General features: G+C 39.3%; 1 protein-coding gene across 2 annotated transcripts in view; it reads right to left on the reverse strand.

Annotated features, from left to right (window-relative positions):
- UBTD2 (ubiquitin domain containing 2) overlaps window positions 1-12,209 on the reverse strand; it is a 57,935-nt gene that overhangs the window by 960 nt on the left and 44,766 nt on the right. The gene's annotated exons all lie outside the window — the stretch shown is intronic.

The following is a 12,209-nucleotide window of genomic DNA, read 5'->3' on the forward strand; positions in this document are numbered from 1 at the left end:
GGATATCTTTTTAGGAAATGACTCAGCTAACGTTAAAAAAAAAAAGGCAAAAAACCCCAGATCTCTAAGCTCAATTCTCCACAACACAGTGTTCCAGAGTGGTTCTCTTAGTGCCTAGACTTCCTAAGTTGAAGTACTTGGCCAGAAGTCCTCAGTCCAAAGAGATAACAAACTAGAGATGACAAGCTTACCAGCTGCCACTGTCTCATGGCTTATGTATGGATCTCATTAGCACAACTACCACAGAAATGACTGAGGTGTTTTATTTAACCCTAATTAGTCAATCTGTTACAGAGAAGCTTTGAGTTTAAAAGGAAGAACAAAAGGGGCATGAAGTTTATAACTTGCTAGCTCAGGGGAGGGGGAAAAAAGTGTTTATGGTTTAAAAGAAGGTATTCATGGTTAATTTCTTTATAAAGTATAAACTGCATTGTAATTACCAGAGCTTCCCCTGGGGAACTTGAAAGCATACTTAATGAATGGTTTATTGTAAGGTTATTCATAATGTGTCTTTTGCTCAAACTGGAACATTAACGTCAGCTGATTATCAATTTGGATAAAAACCAAAAACATCTACCATATTCAGAACATTCATACACAGGCTAATGAATATGGGGCGTGGACACTGAGAAATGGTTACCAATGAACAAATGAGTTAATAAACTGATCTCCATCAATAGGCTGAAAATCCAAAGCATCCCAAATGAGACTGGAACAGTCACCAATCCACCAAGGGTTGAACTGGGCCTGCTTTCTAAGTTACATAAGATGGGCTGGGGTGAGAACTCAGGCACCAAGCATTAATACACGCGAATCTCCTCTTTCCTCTGTGTTTAAAAATAATGTTCAGCCTCTGTGCTATTCACTAATCTGAACACTGCTATGACTGTAGAAATAGATATGCTTCAAGCCCAGTTGTGATCACCAGCAGTTCCCTACACTAGTAACCATCACACTGCAGTATAAATATTATTTATAGATAGTCAGTTGTGCAAACTTCACTGTTTATATACTTGATATAACCTTGTCCTAAGGCAAAGAAACCTCAGTGCCTTTCAGGTGGGCTGCCCATTAGGAAAACTAGCCAAGAGAAGGTGGAGAGTTCACTACAGACTCATCTCTCTCAGGAAAATACCTTCAGATACATATCCCACTGATACTGGGGCGTCAGTAATGTCAGCCTGATAGGAACAAGAACATATATACTTACATAACTGTTCTGCTAGAAAAACATTCTCTTAGAGAGGCACCATTCTAAATCATTACCTTTGGAATCAGGAGACCAAGATGATATTCCCATCCTTGTTATTAACTAGGTGTACAACCTTGAGCAACATTCTTTAACCTGTAACACTTCTCTCAATCAGCAAAATGAGGCAGGATAAACATGACCTCTAAAGTGACTTCCAGGTTTGCACATGCTGCTTCATTTTCATGCACCACAAGAGATAGAAAATAAAAGTGCAAACCAAAGCTGTCAAACTACAGGCAGAACAATGTCTTGACCGAAAGACAGCCTGTATTTTTAGCGTCCCTAGAAACCGGGACGAGAGGTGCCATGGCAGCCTCTAGCGCAGTGCTGAAACAGCAGTGCATGCCAAGCTTAAACAAATGTACAATCTAACAGGCACTTTGGCTCTTCCTAGATCTGAATACTCACTCTTTCATCACAGTAGAAAGCTGAGTCTTTCCCCTTCTGCCCTTCAGCCCAGCAAGTCAGGGGTTCAGTTTTCAGACTCAAATGGGTGAGAATAAAAACTCCATTGAAGAGGTACAGCTGAAGATGGCATACCTTCTTATTCTAGCTCAGGCAGCCTCCCAACTATGAGGCTGGAAATCAGCTATCCAGACTCTATTGCTTAGAAGCTCCCATATTCCAATATTTTGGGGAAAGGTAACTTGCAATTTATTTAACATGAAGTTTTCTGGTTTATTCCTTTCCTCACTCCTACCAGTCAAATTATACTGTAATCTTGAGTTATAAATATGCTCTAGTTTTAGATTAAACGAAAAACTAAATAGGGGAAGAATTCAGGCCATGAAGTCAAATATTATTTAATTACATTTTTAGGCTGCAGTTTTATGGGTTACCCTCTCCCCAAATTAAATATCTGGGATCATAAAGTATCAATAAAAATAATCAATATAGCCCAGAGCTGAATATTACCCCAAAATTACCTATTCAGAGCAAAATGACTCCTCTGCAGGCTCAAACTCTTTTGAATAATATACTCCTAAATCCTCCACCACTTTATGGCCCCATATCTCTTTATTAAAGACAAAACTGCTCTGCTAATAGTGGTCTCTATCACACAATCTCTTTAGGACTTAATAAAGATCACTAGAAAACAATTCTCGCGTTCCAGAGTTGCTGCATGAACACTTACTAAACACCTGGAAGTCTGTAGGATATGTCACTGGCACTAAGTAGAGAAGGTTACAAGAGAGCCAAGACTGTCCTTGACCCCCAGGAGCTTATAATCAAGGTGAGCAGACACAGCATACCCACCAAAGATTTAAATACAAATTGATACACTGAAAATCAAACATAGGAGCTGAGATATCACACAACAGAAATGTGACTAGAGTTGGTAGAGCCAAGAAGGAAAAATTCTGTAGAAATAGTGTGTTCTGGGCATGACACAATACAAATGTAGGGCATCCCAAGAAATATGAATGATATGGAAACAAGAATTAGTACAAGAGGGACTTCGCTGGTGGTACAGTGGTTGAGACTCCGCACTCCCAATGCAGGGGGCCCAGGTTCAATCCCTGGCCAGGGAACTAGATCCCACAGGCTGCAACTAAGAGTTCGCATGCCACAACTGAGGAGCCCTCGAGCCACAACTAAGGAGCCCACTTGCCACAACTAAGACCCAGTGCAACCAAATAAATAAATATTTTTTTAAAAAAAGAATTAGTACAAGATAAGTAGGGAATAACAAGTGGCTCTGCTGAGGTGGAATACACAATCGATGGTGTGAAATTACTAAGCAGAGAGCAATAGTGAAAACCTGATAGGAGGGTTCAGGAGTTTAGACTTAATACTCTAGGAAATTTCTAGAGGAGGCTAGTATAGGTACATGTGGCTAATATAGGTCCATGAGTCATTCATCCAACAAATATTGAGTGCCTATTATATGCCAAGCAATGTTTCAGGTGCTAGGGTTATGCTAGTGAAGAAGACAAAGCCTAAAGATTATTTTATTATTTGCATGAAGGGAGAGTGACTGACTGGAATCAGGGGGCCCTGCTAAAATGACTGGCTGACTAACAATGGAAAGAAATGGATCTGAGAGAATTGGTGGTAAGGGGCGAGACCTAATGATAGGTTATGAAAGGCGAATCACCTAACCAGGAAATGAGAGTGACAGAGAATTTAGGGTTACAAGATTCTCTACTCGGATTCTTTCTTTTTTTTTTTTTTTTAATTTATTTATTTATGTATTTATTTTTGGCTGCGTTGGGTCTTCGTTGCTGCACGCGGGCTTTCTCTAGTTGTGGCAAGCGGAGGCTACTCTTCGTTGCGGTGCGCAGCATTCTCATTGCGGTGGCTTCTCTTGTTGCGGAGCACAGGCTCTAGGTGCGCAGGCTTCAGTAGTTGTGGCACACGGGCTCAGTAGTTGTGGCTTGCAGGCTCTAGAGCGCTGGCTCAGTAGTTGTGACACACAGGCTTAGCTGTCTGCGGCATGTGGGATCTTTCTGGACCAGGGATCAAACCCATGTCCCCTGCACTGGCAGGCGGATTCTCAACCACTGTGCCACCAGGGAAGCCCTCTGCTTGGATTCTTAACTGCTTCAGGTTCAGGGAGATACTTCAATTGAGTTATCTGAAGGTAACTGAAGAAGCATATTGGGAAAAGGGTAAAAGCAGTTTGTAGAGTAATAATCTCGAATGTGTAAGTTTAAACATAAAAGCAAACACTTAAAGAGGGCTTACTAGCTCTGTCTCAGCACTTTACATACATTAACACTTAATCCTCACAACAGCCCTCTAAAGTAAGTCTATCATACTCATTTTACAAATGGGAAAATTGAAGAAGAGAGAGGTAGCTTGCCCAGGGTCAGAGATAGTTAAGTAACACAGTAAAATAATCTGATTCCTGAAGAAGTAAATGTGTAACATAGGGATAAGGCTATAGGGCTTGTGACAGCTCTACAAGACTCCCAGGTTAATGATATGGTTAAGGGGAGGAGGAAATGTGCTTGGAAAAAGGCAGAGGACAAATACAAGAGGGATGAAGAACCAAATGTGAATCACAAGGAGCAAGAAACCAACACTCCAAACGCAGCCCAACAATACGTTTGCCAGTGATGTTAGTGACAGGTCAAAGAAGGATCTGGAAGATAAGGCAAAAGAAAGTGGTGACTAAGAAGTTTCAGTGCTGCGAAGCCACCACGTGTAGTGACAAAACGGACCTATTACTATCACTGTCTCATCTATGATATTTGAGAGCAATGTGTAAAAAACAGGGCATGGTTAGAAGACAGAGTTTTGCTTAAAGAAACACTGTATTTAAACACAGAAGGGAAGGAACCACTCTAAAAGTTGATAACATAAGGATTTTTTTACATTTCCAAAAATCACTCCTAGCTACGTTTGCATTTGCAATTTACAAAAGGTTTTTAATCATCACCCACTGGCCACTGACGGTGCAGTTCATCTAATAATTCTTCACTAGTTCTAAAGACGTTCCAGCCAGGCTTGCTTAGATTGCTCACCTAAGTACACTTGTCTTTTTTTCCCCTTCTCAAAAACCCATTATAGGCCTCACTCAAGTCCTAGCAGAGACAGATGGCCACCAGGATAAATGATTGCCAGGCCACTGCTTCCCCAGGTCAGGAAGCCCTGAAAGCTCCCCAGGGTAGGAAGAAAGCTGCCAAGACTACCTTCTGTTCTGATTTCATACATAATTTTTTGAAGTTGTTTTTATTTATCTTCTATCTAGATGACTGACTCAGATGTTCTATTTTCCTTGGTCAACTCTTTTCTATGGCTGTTTTTAATTAGGCTTCAAAATATTTCACAAGAAACTTATAAAGATAAGACTAAATTATATACCAAATAATAAAAATAGCTTTACTAAATGCCAGAACGTCTAACACTTTATTCTTTCTCAAGTAGTCTTTCAGGTTAAAAAGAAAGACGTCTTTTGAAGCATCCAAAGGCCTCACTGGCTTTCCCTCTATGTTCACTCCTGCAAGACTGCAGCTCAGTCTTAAAATTCTTACCACGTGAGACTTGCAGAGCTACACGAACAAATCTGCAAAAGTTAAAAATCAATTTTTATGTAAGGAAACTTTTGAGGATATTAAAATGTTACCTTGATTGTAGTGATGGTTTCATGGGTGTTTACATGTCAAAGCTGACCAAACTGTACACTTTAAATATGTGCTGTTTGGTGTTCTTCAATATACCTCAACAGAGTTGAAAACATTTAATATTTAAAACATACTAGCAATCTGATATAGAAAACGGTCCTCCCAAAATTAATTAAGAAATTAGGAAAGCAATATCCTAGAACTGCAAGGCTTTTGTCACATTGGGGGTTTCTTCCAAGGATGAGAAAGGACATCTTTATTCTCGACTTCACTTTTCTAACTGATCCAGAAGGCATGAACTCTTCATAAAACATGACTTCCTAAGACAACAGAAGACCTAAACACATAAGTGAGTTGGACACAGCTAAAAAGGTAAAGAACACTGAAATAACAGAAAGAATGGGAAGGGAAGAAACAGTGGGTTAGACCTATGACTCAGGCAGCCCACTGTTGAGCCTGACAGAGGAACAGAAGACTGGAGAAGCAGTAAATCTGATAGAAGAACAGTGGCTTTGGAGCCATCGCACCCAAATTTTAATTTGAATCCTAATCTTGGACATATTCAGTCCGTTTCCTCAAGGACTATACTATCTACCTCACAAAGTAGTTGTAAGGATTAAATAATAAAACACATGCAAAATTGACTAGTACATATAATAAATCCATTGAAAACACTCAGTAATGTCAGTTCCCTTTTCATACAAGTTTTAAATCTCAGAACCAGACTTATGGAGGAAAGCTCACCAATAGCAATATCACAAAGGATCAAAGTTTCATAATGTTTGAGTCCACTGCTTTATGGGGTCCTTTACAAACCTCACAATAATGTCAAAAGGGCCATCGAAATTACCCTTCATCCAGGTATTATGAGCCGTCTTTCAGGACTAACAAATTACAGGCTCTCTCATGCAAACACTTTGCTGGGAATTATATTAAGCTTATGTCTGATAGTCAGGCTTTAGGAGAAGCAGGTTCAGTTGTCTCATCCCACCAAATTAGCTATTAAGACTGGGATTCAGAAGTACCAAGTCTATCATCTCTTCTAGCAAGCACAGGTGAAAAGTGGCTTAGTTTGGATGTATTACCAAAGTCTTACTATGGTTAGACCATGATTAACAGCTTGTGTAACATTTGGCCACATTTCTAACGGGACACTGATCTTTAATTCCAGCTCTTTAAAAGGAACAGAGGAACAGACCAGCAGCACTCGGGCACTGGTTTATTTAGCTGACGTGGCTTTACAGAAGTGGAAGTCGGTGCAGTACACTTCCTGGGACCACATCAGAAACCCTGCTTTCCATCCACCCCCAGCACCCAGAATGGCAAAGAAAGGAGGTCTTCTTCAGAGACAAGCCTACTGACTCAGGAACAAACTCCCACCTCCGCTATTTTAGGCCCTTTGTTGCTCTACCTGAAGAAAAAGGGTGACAGCAGCCGAGGAGTGGATAAAGCTACACTGTGTAACTCCAAATCATTTTTGTTTCGTTGAGGATAGAGAGAGGAAAAGGATATAACATTTAATTTATGATTAGTCAGTCATCAGATCCTTTATTAAGGCCCTATTTCATTTCTAAACACAAGTCTGATAAAAATCCTCTGTCTCTCATGTATGTACAATTTTCATGCTTTCGTTCTTAAGCTTTTTGTTCATGAATTAAGTTTATTAAATGACAAATTCTTATAGGGACCTTTAAAGGAATCAGAATTCATGGCTTGCTTTTTTTTTTTTAAAGGTTTTTTTACAAAATTTATTTATTTATTTATTTTTGGCTGCGTTGGGTCTTCGTTGCTGTGCGCGGGCTTTCTCTAGTTGTGGTAAGCGGGGGCTACTCTTTGTCTCGGTGCACGGGCTTCTTGCGGTGGCTTCTCTTGTTGCAGAGCACAGGCTCTAAGCGCCCGGGCTTCAGGAGTTGTGGCTCGCGGGCTCTAGAGCGCAGGCTCAGTAGTTGTGGCGCACGGGCTTAGTTGCTCCGCGGCATGTGGGATCTTCCCGGACCAGGGCTCGAAGCCGTGTCCCCTGCATTGGCAGGCAGATTCTTAACCACTGCGCCACCAGGGAAGCCCCATGGCTTGCTTCTTAATGGGCGTCTAACACACTTAAAGAGAAACAAGGCCTACACATATGCATTTCCTATCTGTCCATGTCTGAGAGAATCCACTTGTTTCTCTTTTGTATTAATAGAAGTATATCATTTTAAAGTATTCTAGGGACTTCCCTGGTGGCGCAGTGGTTGAGAATCCGCCTGCCAATGCAGGGGACACGGCTTCGAGCCCTGGTCCGGGAAGATCCCACATGCCACGGAGCAACTAAGCGCATGCACCACAACTACTGAGCCTGTGCTCTAGAGCCTGCAAGCCACAACTGCTGAAGCCCGTGCGCCTAGAGCCCATGCTCTGCAACAAGAGAAGCCACCACAATGAGAAGCACGCACACCGCAACGAAGAGTAGCACCGGCTCACCGCAACTAGAGATAGCCTGCAAGCAGCAGCGAAGACCCAATGTAGCCAAAGATAAACAAATAAAATAAATAAATTTATAAAAAAACAAATAAAGTATTCTATATAGTGTGGGAGAGACCTAAAATGATACACATGGAATTAACATTGAAAATTACTCGTGTAGTAACTTTACAGAAAACACAGATGAAATGACTTGACCTTGTAACTTAGTTGCTTTAGTTACCGTTATATCTAGGACTTGAGTTCAAAACCCAATTTCATGACTTTTACCTCGGAAAAATAATGTAACTTCCTTGTGCTTCAGTTTTCTCATCTGTTTAAAATGGGGACTGTTGTAGGTGATTATCACAGGCATGAGAATTAAATAACATCAACTCAAAACATGAATTGATAGTATTTTATTATTTCTGATTCTCAGACCAGGAGTTCTTTTCATCATGTTGGCTTCCTATACACAGAAATGCTCTATTTACGCTATTTATAAGTGCCTTAGTTTTAAACAACTTAAACTGCATTATACATAATTTAATTTATTCACATTTGATATAGTCTGAGATAAGAAAGATCAGGAAAAAGAAAAAAGAATTCTGGGCAACTCCTTTCCCACCTGGATTTTGAAGGTGACTAAAAAATAAAGTTTTTTCAAGAATTACTATTTTCTACCTCCCATATCCTGAAGAATGAGAAAGGACAAAAGAAAATGGCCTTCAAAAGTCCAACTGAATGACTGGTAACGTTTAGCCATGAGAAGTAAGAATAAACTTGGAGTTAAGACTTTAAATATGAGAAAAGTTAAGTGTTTGGGTAATAGTGAGCAGCTACTCCTCCTATACAGGGAAGATTAAGAAGGGAGCTTTTACATGTGAATTGCAGGGAGATGGAAAACACATTAATTGTAGATGCTAAAGAAATAAACAACAACCTTTCTAGAAAATTGGAAGGTAGGGAAAGGAGTAGGCAATTTTAAAAATCTTTTTAAATCTTCTGAATAATAATTTTAAAAAAGCATTAAATCCTCCTCTTTACCAGATAAACAGATACTGTTTCTGAACGAGCTCTCACCGAAAATATCTGAATAGCCACTATGAACCAGACTCTGTGAAAAATGAAAATAAAAACCACCTTCTTTTCACCCTGTTTATGCTAATTTGGGCAAGCCACATAATCTATAATCTGGTTTCACAGGCAAAACACTGTATTTAGGAATGTTTTTAGGAATTTTAGGTAGTGACAAAATAGCGCTCAATTAGAAAAAGGAAATAAGCTCTTTAAGAAATTTAAGACCATGAGTAAAAAATGCTGTGTAAGTAATGAAAAATAAAGCTCTTCTAGGATGGGGAGGCTGTGGAAAAGAAGTAGCAGACATTAGAATCACTGAGGGAGCTTTTTCCACAATAGTACACTATTACACATGTCCATATCATCCTCTACCTGAGTCATAATTTCCAAAGTGAAAATATATGTTCATATGTAAAATCCCCAGGTAGTTATGACACCAACTTCCCTCTTAAAAATCCCTACTGCCATTTGAGAATAACAAACTAAAGACTTCTCACAGATATTAATAGAAGAAGATAATTAAAGAGCACAGAATTATTTTGTGCTTGGACAAGGCAGGAATATAATAAATATGACCTGCTGACTGGAATTAAGATAAAACACATTAATTATCAAGGGAACCACTGTAAGAGAAAGAAGAGAAAGAGAAAATATGGGTAAAAGGGTTTTTTGTTGTTTCCTTGAAACAACAGAAAAGGTAACTATCATCACAAGAAAAAAGGCCATTGACAAATACATAATTTTTATGCATAAAACACTGACACTAAATACAATTTAAATCAAAAAGGGCATAATCCTTGCTTACTTCGAGCATACAATCTAAAATAACAGACAACACAGATACAAACAACATTTACAAAGACATTTTCATATGGTTTTCAAGCTTTAAAGAACTTTTTTATAATATTTATACTGGGAAGATAATATGAATAAGGTTGAGATAACAAAAAGATTATGGGAAGAGAGGATGAGATGAAAACAAAAAAGGAGATGTTTGGAAGAAAACTTAGAAAGGAGTGTATATCCTAGCATCTCTTCAGGCTGTCAGTCTATGATTAGTTCAGTAATCTTATGGGTAATACTGACAGATGGAGATGAAGGGGATGGGCATGCATCAGGTGTGAGATGATGCTAAACTAACAATGTCCTCACTGCTAGGTGTCTAATTAATAAATCTACTACTGGGCTTCCCTGGTGGCACAGTGGTTAAGAATCTGCCTGCCAATGCAGGGGACACGGGTTCGAGCCCTGGTCAGGGAAAATCCCACATGCCACGGAGCTGCTAAGCCCATGCGCCACAACTACTGAACTTGCGCTGTAGAGCCCGCGAGCCACAACTGCTGAAGCCTGGGCGCCTACAGCCCATGCTCTGCAACAAGAGAAGCCACCACAATGAGAAGCCCGCTCACCGCAACTAGAGAAAGGCTGCACACAGCAACAAAGACCAAACGCAGTCAAAAATAAATAAATAAAATAAAATTTTAAAATAAATAAATCTGCCACTATTGTTGCTATTGAATCAACATAACCTCAAAATTCCATTAGGCATATGCCCAAAAGAAGGGTATCCTAAAAGCCAAAGAAAGATGTTACCAGTAGACAATACACCCAGAAAATGATTGAAATCTATAATTTAAGATTTAGGTGCAAGGAATTTACTTGTTAATGTCAGAGTTCAAGAAATACAATCATCGAGAGGGCAGACAGCAGAAGCAAGAAGAACTACAATCCTGCAGCCTGTGGAACTAAAACCACATTCACAGAAAGACAGACGAGATGAAAAGACAGAGGGCTATGTACCAGATGAAGGAACAAGATAAAACCCCAGAAAAACAATTAAATGAAGTGGAGACAGGCAACCTTCCAGAAAAAGAATTCAGAATAATGATAGTGAAGATGATCCAGGATCTCGGAAAAAGAATGGAGGCAAAGATAGAGAAGATGCAAGAAATGTTTAACAAAGACCTAGAAGAATTAAAGAACAAACAAACAGAGATGAACAATACAATAACTGAAATGAAAAATACACTAGAAGGAATCAATAGCAGAATAACTGAGGCAGAAAAACGGATAAGTGACCTGGAAGACAGAATGGTGGAATTCACTGCTGCGGAACAGAATAAAGAAAAAAGAATGAAAAGAAATGAAGACAGCCTAAGAGACCTCTGGGACAACATTAAACATAACAACATTCGCATTATACGGGTCCCAGAAGGAGAAGAGAGAGAGAAAGGACCCTCACACCGGTCAGAATGGGCATCATCAGAAAATCTACAAACAATAAATGCTGGAGAGGGTGTGGAGAAAAGGGAACCCTCTTGCACTGTTGGTGGGAATGTAAATTGATACAGCCACTATGGAGAACAGTATGGAGGTTCCTTAAAAAACTAAAAACAGAATTACCATATGACCCAGCAATCCCACTACTGGGCATATACCCAGAGAAAACCATAATTCAGAAAGACACATGTACCCCAATGTTCACTGCAGCACTATTTACAATAGCCAGGACATGGAAGCAACCTAAATGCCCATCGACAGACGAATGGATAAAGAAGATGTGGTACATGTATACAATGGAATATTACTCAGCCATAAAAAGGAACGAAATTGGGTCATTTGTAGAGACGTGGATGGATCTAGAGACTGTCATACAGAGTGAAATAAGTCAGAAAGAGAAAAACAAATATCGTATATTAATGCATATATGTGGAACCTAGAAAAATGGTACAGATGAACCGGTTTACAGGGCAGAAATTGAGACATAGATGTAGAGAACAGACGTATGGACACCAAGGGGGGAAAGTGGCAGGTGGGCGGTGGTGGTGGTGGGATGAATTGGGAGATTGGGATTGACATGTATACACTAATATGTATAAAATGGATAACTAATGAGAACCTGCTGTATAAAAAAATAAATAAAATTTAAAAAAAAGAGATACAATCATCAGCACTACTATTTATTAAGTGTTTTTTGGACTATGGTAAGCAATTTACATGTTTTATAATCACATTTAATCAATACAACCACCCTACAAGGTAGGTACTTACAATCCATATTTTACAGATGAGAGAACTGAAGCTTACAGAAAAGAAGCAATTTGCCCAAAGGCACATAGCTATAAGTAATACAGTAGAGGCAGGAAGTAAGGCTAGATCTGATACCAAAGCCTGAGCTAAACAAGAGCTAAAGCCTATGCAATATTTTAAACTCAAAATATGAAGTACTTTGGGATGTTTAGGGTTTAACACAACAAAATGTGTCCAAAGTAAAATTTCAATTACGTAATTACACCTAAAAGATGGAAGGGATTTCACCAATACCACTGAGGTCTAGGTAAAAACATGTAACTAAATAGCTAAGTTAT

The sequence above is a fragment of the Eubalaena glacialis genome, chromosome 4 (genome assembly GCF_028564815.1).
Source record: "Eubalaena glacialis isolate mEubGla1 chromosome 4, mEubGla1.1.hap2.+ XY, whole genome shotgun sequence".
Taxonomy (NCBI): domain Eukaryota; kingdom Metazoa; phylum Chordata; class Mammalia; order Artiodactyla; family Balaenidae; genus Eubalaena; species Eubalaena glacialis.